This window comes from Eumetopias jubatus, unplaced genomic scaffold, assembly GCF_037043125.1.
Source record: "Eumetopias jubatus isolate StellerSeaLion01/CBP00866 unplaced genomic scaffold, mEumJub1_p1.0 scaffold_12, whole genome shotgun sequence".
In the NCBI taxonomy this organism is placed as follows: Eukaryota; Metazoa; Chordata; class Mammalia; order Carnivora; family Otariidae; genus Eumetopias; species Eumetopias jubatus.
In genome coordinates this window covers 43,227,192-43,236,395 of record NW_028274818.1, presented here as the reverse complement: position 1 = coordinate 43,236,395, position 9,204 = coordinate 43,227,192, and the positions used below count along the sequence as shown (strand labels likewise).

At 42.0% G+C, this 9,204-nt stretch overlaps 1 pseudogene; it reads right to left on the bottom strand.

Annotated features, from left to right (window-relative positions):
* Positions 1-7,443: 7,443 nt before the first annotated feature.
* LOC148162801 (phosphatidylinositol 4,5-bisphosphate 5-phosphatase A pseudogene) lies at positions 7,444-8,966 on the bottom strand (annotated as a pseudogene).
* Between the last annotated feature and the right edge of the window lie 238 nt (positions 8,967-9,204).

The following is a 9,204-nucleotide window of genomic DNA, read 5'->3' as shown; positions in this document are numbered from 1 at the left end:
CTGACCTTAGGGGGAAAGCTCTCAGTTTTTCCCCATTGAGAATGATATTCGCTGTGGGTTTTTCATAGATGGCTTTTATGATATTGAGGTATGTACCCTCTATCCCTATACTCTGAAGAGTTTTGATCAAGAAAGGATGCTGTACTTTGTCAAATGCTTTTTCTGCATCTATTGAGAGGATCATATGTTCTTGTTCTTTCTTTTGTTAATATATTGTATCACATTGATTGATTTGCGGATGTTGAACCAGCCTTGCAGCTCAGGGATAAATCCCACTTGGTCATGGTGAATTATCCTTTTAATGTACTGTTGTATCCTATTGGCTAGTATTTTGGAGAGAATTTTTGCATCCATATTCATCAAGGATATTGGTCTGTAATTCTCCTTTTTGATGGGGTCTTTGTCTGGTTTTGGGATCAAGGTAATGCTGGCCTCATAAAATGAGTTTGGAAGTTTTCCTTCCATTTCTATTTTTTGGAACAGTTTCAGAAGAATAGGTATTAATTCTTCTTGAAATCTTTGGTAGAATTCCCCTGGGAAGCCATCTGGCCCTGGGCTTTTGTTTGTTGGGAGATTTTTGATGACTGCTTCCATTTCCTTAGTGGTTATAGGTTTGTTCAGGTTTTTTATTTCTTCCTGGTTCAGTTTTTGTAGCTGGTACATCTCTAGGAATGCACCCATTTCTTCCAGGTTATCTAATTTGCTGGCATAGAGTTGCTCATAATATGTTCTTATAATTGTTTTTATTTCTTTGGTGTTAGTTGTGATCTCTCCTCTTTCATTCATGATTTTGTTGATTTGGGTCATTTCTCTTTTCTTTTGATCAGTCTGGCCAGGGGTTTATCAATCTTGTTAATTCTTTCAAAGAACGAGCTCCTAGTTTCGTTGATCTGTTCTACTGTTCTTTTGGTTTCTATTTCATTGATTTCTGCTCTGACTTTATTATTTCTCTTCTGCTGGGCTTAGGCTTTATTTGCTGTTTTTTTCTCCAGCTCCTTTAGGTGTAGGATTAGGTTGTGTATTTGAGACCTTTCTTGTTTCTTGAGAAAGGCTTGTATTGCTAAATACTTTCCTCTCAGGACTGCCTTTGCTGTATCCCAAAGATTTTGAACAGTTGTGTTTTCATTTTCATTGGTTTCCATGAATTTTTTAATTCTTCTTTAATTTCCTGGCTGACCCATTCATTCTTTAGTAGGATGCTCTTTAGCCTCCATGTATTTGAGTTCTTTCCGACTTTCCTCTTGTGATTGAGTTCTAGTTTCAAAGCACTGTGGTCTGAACATATGCAGGGAATAATCCCAATCTTTTGGTACCAGTTGAGACCTGATTTGTGACCTAGGATGTGATCAATTCTGGAGAATGTTCCATGGGCACTAGAGAAGAATGTGTATTCTGTTGCTTTGGGATGGAATGTTCTGAATATGTCTGTGAAGTCCATTTGGTCCAGTGTGTCATTTAAAGTCTTTATTTCCTTGTTGATCTTTTGCTTAGATGATCTGTCCATTTCAGTCAAGGGGGTGTTAAAGTCCCCCACTATTATTGTATTGTTGTCAATGTGTTTCTTTGCTTTTGTTATTAATTGCCTTATATGATTGGCTGCTCCCATATTAGGGGCATAGATATTTATAATTGTTAGATCTTCTTGTTGGATAGACCCTTTAAGTAGGATATAGTGTCCTTCCTCATCTCTTATTACAGTCTTTGCTTTAAAATCTAATTTGTCTGATATAAGAATTGCCACCCCGGCTTTCTTTGGTATCCATTAGCATGGTAAATGGTTTTCCACCCCCTCACTTTCAATGTGGGGGTGTCTTTGGGTCTAAAATGAGTCTCTTGCAGATAGCATATTGATGGGTCTTGTTTTTTAATCCAATCTGATAGCCTGTGTCTTTTGATTGGGGCATTTAGCCCATTTACATTCAGGGTGACTACTGAAAGCTATGAATTTAGTGCCATTGTATTGCCTGTAAGGTGACTGTGACTGTATATTGTCTGTGTTCCTTTCTGGTCTATGCTGCTTTTAGGCTCTCTCTTTGCTTAGCGGACCCTTTTCAATAATTCTTGGAGGGCTGGTTTCGTGTTTGCAAATTCCTTTAGTTTTTGTTTGTTCTGGAAGCTTTTTATCTCTCCTTCTATTTTCAATGACAGCCTAGCTGGATATAGTATTCTTGGCTGCATATTTTTCTCATTTAGTGCTCTGAAGATATCATGCCAGTCCTTTCTGGCCTGCCAGGTCTCTGTGGATAGGTCTATTGCCAACCTAATGTTTCTACCATTATAGGTTACATATTTCTTCTCCCGAGCTGCTTTCAAGATTTTCCTTTTGTCTCTGAGACTCATAAGTTTTAGTATTAGATGTCGGGGTGTTGACCTATTTTTATTGATTTTGAGAGGGGTTCTCTGTGCCTCCTAGATTTTGATGCCTGTTTCCTTCCCCACATTAGGGAAGTTCTCTGCTATAATTTGCTCCAATATACCTTCTGCCCCTCTCTCTCTTTCTTCTTCTTCTGGGATCCCAATTATTCTAATGTTGTTTCATCTTATCGTATCGCTTATCTCTCGAATTCTGCCCTCCTGATCCAGTAGTTGTTTATCTCTCTTTTACTCAGCTTCTTTATTTTCTATCATCTGGTCTTCTATATCGCTGATTCTCTCTTCTGCCTCATTTATCCTAGCATTTAGTGCCCCCATTTTTGATTGCACCTCATTAATAGCCTTTTTGATTTTGACTTGGTTCGATTTTAGTTCTTTTATTTCTCCAGAAAGGGTTTCTCTAATAACTTGCATGCTTTTTTCAAGCCCAGCTAGTATCTTTAAAAAAAATCATAGTTCTGGACTCTAGGTCTGACATCGCACTAGTGTCCATATTGAGTAGGTCCCTGGCTGACGGTACTACTTCTTGTTCTTTTTGCTGAGGTGATTTTTTTCGTCTTGTCATTTTGTCCAGAGGAGAATAGATGAATGAGAGAACAAAATGGTAACAGGTTAAGAACGTCCCCAGAAAATATACTCTAAACAAATCAGAAAAGACCTGAAACCAGGTGAAAAGAAAGGGAAAGAAAGGCAAAAAAAAAGTAAAGGATAAAAACAAACAAAAACAGAACAAAACAAAAAAAACAGAATATGATCAAATATGATCAGGCTGGTGCATAGATCAGTGCCACACACTAGATTTTGGGTATATTTTGGTCTGTTAGAAGAAAGTGCCTCCTAAAATTTTAAAGAAAGAAAGAGTTATATAGGGTACAAAATACGGGTTGATACGATGAAGGGATGGAATATGAGTGTAAAGATGAAAATTATAAAAAATCTTTAAAAAGGAATTGATAAGAAGGTGTTTGAAAAAAGAAAGAAGAGGATTAAAAAAAAGGAAAGAAAGAAAAAAAGGTGGGAGAGAATGTGATCAGGCAGGAGACTAGAATAAAGCCATACACTAGAGATTTAGGGTATATTTTGATATGTTAGCAGAAACTGTATCTCAAGATTTTAAAGAGAGAACAACTTATATATATATATGCCAAAAATAAGGGTAACTACTATGAAGGGATAGAATATGACTCTAAAAATGAAAAATAAAAATATTTTTTTAAAAAAAGGGATGAATAAGATGTTGTCTGAAAAAGGGAAAAAGAAAAATTAAAAAAAAAAAACAGTTAAAAAATTAACTTTGAAAGACTAATGAATCATGGTAAAAAAGCCATGAATTCTATGTGCAGTATTCCCCTAGCACTGGAGTTCCGCTGTTCTCATTGATTGGTATACTTGGTCTTGGCTGGCTCTTCATGCTGATCTTTTGGGGGAGGGGCCTGTTGCCGTGGTTCCCAAATGTCTTTGCCGGAGGCGGAATTGCCCCACCCTTGTCCATCCGGGCTAAGCCGTCTGCTCGGGTTTGCTCTCGGGCGCTTTTTTGTTCCCTGCAAGCTTTCCGTACAGCATTGGAGGATGACAGTGAAAATGGTGGCCTCCCAATCTCTGCCCCGGAGGAGCCAAGAACTCGGGGCCTAGCTCCTCAGTGCGCCCCCAGAGAAAAGCAGTCAGTCGCTCCCATCTCCCCCGTCTCCGACCACACTCCATGCTCACCCGGCCTGTGACTGAGCATTTCTATCTCTGGCACCTGACCCCTGTAGAGTCTCCAAACCCAGCAGATCCCTGCAGTGCGCTTCCGCGCCGCTCCTCCCAGGGGGAGGAAGGGGAGTCTCCCCGGATCTGCCGCTTGTTGGGTCCCTTGCTTCCAGAAAGTGGTTGCTTTTCTGTTCAGAGAGTTGTTGCTATTCTTTTCTTCGGTCTCCTGTTGAGTTCGTAGGTGTTCAGAATGGTTTGATCCCTATCCAGCTGAATTCCTGAGACCGGACGAAATCCAGGTCTCCTACTCCTCTGCCATCTTGCTCCGCTATTTATTTTTTATTTTTTAAAACATTTTTATTTATTTGACAGAGCACACACAAGCAGGGGGAGTGGCAGGCAGAGGTAGAGGGAGAAGCAGGGTCCCCGATAAGCTGGGAGCCCTATGTGGGGCGTGACCCCAGGACTCTGGGATCATGACTTGAACTGAAGGCAGATGCTTAACCTGAGCTATGCAGGAGCACCATAATGGGACCTTTTAAAAGTCAGTCTGAAATTTCCTCATCAGCTTCCTTAAGGTTATCTGCATGATAACAAACCCTGCTGGTTACTCTCCCCTTAAAAGAAGATGCCCAGGCCTGAAACAATCCTTTTTTTTCTTTTGCTAATAACTTCCTTGCCCCACCGTCCTTCCTATAAAAACCATCAATTTTGTACAACTCCTCAGAGCATCTCTCTACTTGCTATATGTGATGCTGCTGGATTCATAAATTGCTTAATAAAATCAATTAGATATTCTAATTTGCTCAGCTATATATTTTTCAAATTTTTTTTATTTTTAACAAAAGTGCACCTCAGCTAAATCTGGACTTTATTTCATCTCCCCTTGCCTGGAACAATAGTGTGATTCATCTATCATTGGTTTGGACTATGGTATTTCTTAACTGGCTTAGTAAAACACCTTATTCTGTGTGCAGTTGGCTTGTAAAATTTCACAGTGAACCTACTGATATAGGGAAGATGTTAGGATTCGAAGCCAATGGCCAAGAAAGTGTTCTTGAGAGGTCTTTGGTGCAAAAAGGTGATTTTATTAAAGCACAGGGGACAGAACCCATGGGCAGAAAGAGTTCACTGGGGTCACGAGGGGTGGTTGATTAGATATTTTCAAGCTGGGAGGAAGTTAGGGATAGCATGTCTCTAAGGAATTTTGGAAGCAAGGTTTCCAGGACCTTGAGGGGGCTAGCTATTGTTGGGAAAAGGTCATTTATTACCGTCTAATAAAACCTTAGTTATGAAACCCTTCAGATGTATATCGGTGGGTCATATGCTTGGGGATGATTGCCAACACGTATCTTGGGGGGTTTAGAGATAAAGGGAGTTTCCAAAGGAATTTTTATATGTTAAAGTAGACTCACAGTATCTTGGGGGTTGGGCTAAGATTGCCTTTTGCCCTTAGCAAAATATCAACATCAAAGCAGTTGAGTCCCTAGAGGAATGTCACTCTTCCTGTTTCAAGGACTTGTCAATGGGCTGTAAGTAGTAAGGAAATTTAATAATTTTTCTTCTGCCTTTGCTTCCCACATCACCTATGTTGAATAAATTTTTGGCAAAGACAAACTCAGTATCTGAGCTTTAATTCACCTCCTCAAACAAAACAAATGGTATAGTCTGCAATAGCCTGCAACCTGAACCAAATTAATAATAATTAACATTGATCATTGCTATGAAATATATGTCATATTCCATGTAAATTAAAAACAAGTGATAAGTTATAATAAGTTTATAATTAACCAAAATCTGATAAAGCCCATTAATGGCTTGACAAATTTTAAACTTAATATACTGTTTACTATCTATGGCATCCTACTGAGATTATAACCAGCCTTTGAATAAGTAAAATTGATAGAGCTACTATAATTTGGATGTTAATGGTGGCCACAACAATTATCTTATTCTGCTTTACCATATTATAAATGATTTGGAATCCTATTAGGCATCTCTACGATAAAACACACATTGAACACAGTTGTTAAAGGCAGCAAAGCAATAGCAAATATGTGCTTCACTTACTAACCTTACCAAAACTATTCAAGTGGTAGTTTAGGGGTAGAATGGATTGTTTATTAAAGTCTGAGGATCCATAGAGACCTATTGAAGACTTTGGGAAAAACTTAAAACCTCCAGATATTGGCTTGATCACCCAACCCAGTCAGTTATATCATGAATTAAAAAGAGCAACTAAGAAAGATAATCCAGTGCTCTTATCAGAAGCATTAGTTAACACAGATGCCAACAGGCAGAAAGGAAAAGTGCTAGCACAAAAAGTTATCTCCAGGGTAGGAAGAAATCCAGAGCCTTTTGCCTCTAAGGCACCAATCTAAACCCTGAGGATAATAACTATTTCAACCCTTTTGACCCTGGTATAACGAAGGATAGCTGGAAAAAAGGCAGGCAGGGAAAAGGACCCCTGCCACCCCCCCGACTCCCTCCCCTTCCTAAGGGGAAACTACTTTTTTTTTTTTTTAAGATTTTATTTATTTGACAGAGAGAGCACAAGCAGAGGGAGAGAGAGGGAGAAGCAGGTTCCCCGTTGAGCAAGGAGCCCGATGTGGGACTCGATCCCAGGACCCTGGGATCATGACCTGAGCCGAAGGCAGCCGCTTAACCGGCTGAGCCACCCAGGCATCCCTACTTTTTTAATATATATTTTATTTATTTATTTGAGAGCGAGAATGAGATAGAGCATGAGAGGGGGGAGGGTCAGAGGGAGAAGCAGACTCCCTGCTCAGCAGGGAGCCCGATGTGGGACTCGATCCCAGGACTCCAGGATCATGACCTGAGCCGAAGGCAGTCGCTTAACCGACTGAGCCACCCAGGCGCCCAGAGGAAACTACTCTTAAACGGAAAAAGACCCCATCCTGTTATTCTAGGCTTTACTCAGTGCCCCAGCTTTAAGTCTTCCTACTGGGAAGACTTACAACTTGTCAGAAAGGAAGAGAATGGCCTTGGGTGTCCTCACTCAGGCCTGGGGGCCAGCTCAAGAGCCAACGAAATATTTAAATAAAGAGCTTGATCGGGTGGCCTGCACTGGCTGCCATGCCTTAGGGCCACCTCAGGGATCAAGAGGCCAGGAAACACCACCCTGGAAGGAGCCCTCCCCCCTTTCCCACTTTCCCACATGAACAACTGCCTGGTAGGTAGATGAGCTTGTGGACAAAAACCTGATTGGGTGACAGGTGCAAGGAGGGTTAATCAGATTAAAACAGTCCACACTAAAGAGCCCATAAAAACCCTTAGATTTAAATGCCAAATTGGCAACCCTCTCTGGTCCCCTCCCTCTTCAGGAGCATGGTCTTATCGTTCAATAAATTTTACTATCGCTCAATGAACTTTGCTTTGCTGCCCGCCACTCTTCCTGATTACCTCTTCATTCTTCAAAGAGGCATGACCAAGAGCTGTGGGCACCAGGAAAAAGAAGTCCTGCAACAGTAACATTATTTAGAAGCTAGAAGCCCATGATAATAGACAAAACTACAACAAATGATTAATATGGAACCAATCAGAGTCACTGAAGAGAATGCTAATAACAGACAAGAAATGACAAAAATTAGAATGGAATTCCAACAACCTGCTTTGGACATAGAAGGTCCAAAGAGGACAAAACCGGATTCCCCCAGAGTAGAGATCATGCACTTCAAACCCATTACCACTGATGCAAAAATGAATCAATACCCTAAGAGCATCTGGAGAAAATAATACTAACTTGCAAAGATCTTTGTTTGGGTAGCAGCAAACTGGAGGTTAAGATGACCAACACCTAATATATTATCCCTTAAAACATCTCCATGGAAAACTACAGTGGAAGCCACTAATATATTTCATTATTTTAAAATTAGGACTATTAACTCTGACTTGTGATAGAGGACATACATTCTCACTGATACATGTGGAAGCAACAGAACAAATTAAAAGGTCAGCTTAAAACCTGTATCCTACAGGATAGAACAGCATTATTTACAGTATTTGCATGAGCCAGAAAAACAGAACTGACTGACCTGATAACAACAGCTGAGGAATTAAGATAAAGGCTATAGCTTTAAACCTCATGTATATAGACAAAACAGGCTTACACCTATTGAAAATAAACCAAATTGAAACAGACCTAAGTCTATAAGGCCTTTTTGGCTCCCTAAATCATTTAGATCACCACCCTTGAACACAAATTATAAAAAATAGAAACTCAAGAATGCAAGAAAGTATGTACAGTGGCAGAGAAATGGCAATTTACCCTGCTGGCCCTGGCTACTGGGGGGTGGGGCCTCCTGATTAGGTCTCCAGGAACTCCCACCACCAGGGTCGATGGTCTCCAGGCGCAAGGCAGGCAGCAAGCCGAGGCTTCGAGGCACGGACGGTGGGAAGGCCTGGGGACCAGGCAGCCCAGAGGACCCCTCCTCACTACTGCCCCGGCTGCCACCGTCATTGCTCCTGTTGGGGGCCACCGGGGGCAGGCGGCGGCTCTGGGGTGAGGGGCTGTGGCTGGCACCACGGCGTGCACGGGATGAAGGCCGCAGGACAAGGCCAGGGAAGCGGGCCAGGCCTGGGCTGCCGCTACGGTGTCTCTTGGACTTGCGAGGGCTGGGGCTACGGGACTTGGGTGCGAGCAGCTCCAGGGTACTGTCATTCTCATCCTCGGAACTGGCACTTGAGCTGTCTGTGCTGCTGCTGGCCGGCTCCAAGGTGGGCAGCGAGATCTGGAAGGGCTCAGTGACACCGATGACGCTGTGCGTGTGGCTCTAATTGCCCAGGATGAAATCTCCATGGCCCTTAGGCAGTGACTCCTCACCGAAGGTCACCTGGTAGATGTTCCCAGCCACATCCTCGTGTTTGGCCCGGACGTAAGGCATGCAGTACTTGCAGTGGTGGAAACCCACCTGGGGTGAGAGGATTCAGGGTGGTGTCTCCTCTGTTTCACCGTATTGCACTTCTCTTCACTTCTGCTCTAGACTGGAAGCCACCTCCCCAGACCTCCTCTCTGTATGTACATCCTTATCCCCCCATGGCTGATTCAGGCAGCCCTTGTAGGCAGGTCAGTGGCCTTAAAACAGCTTCTTTCCCCACCCCAGAATTACAGATCAGGTCTTC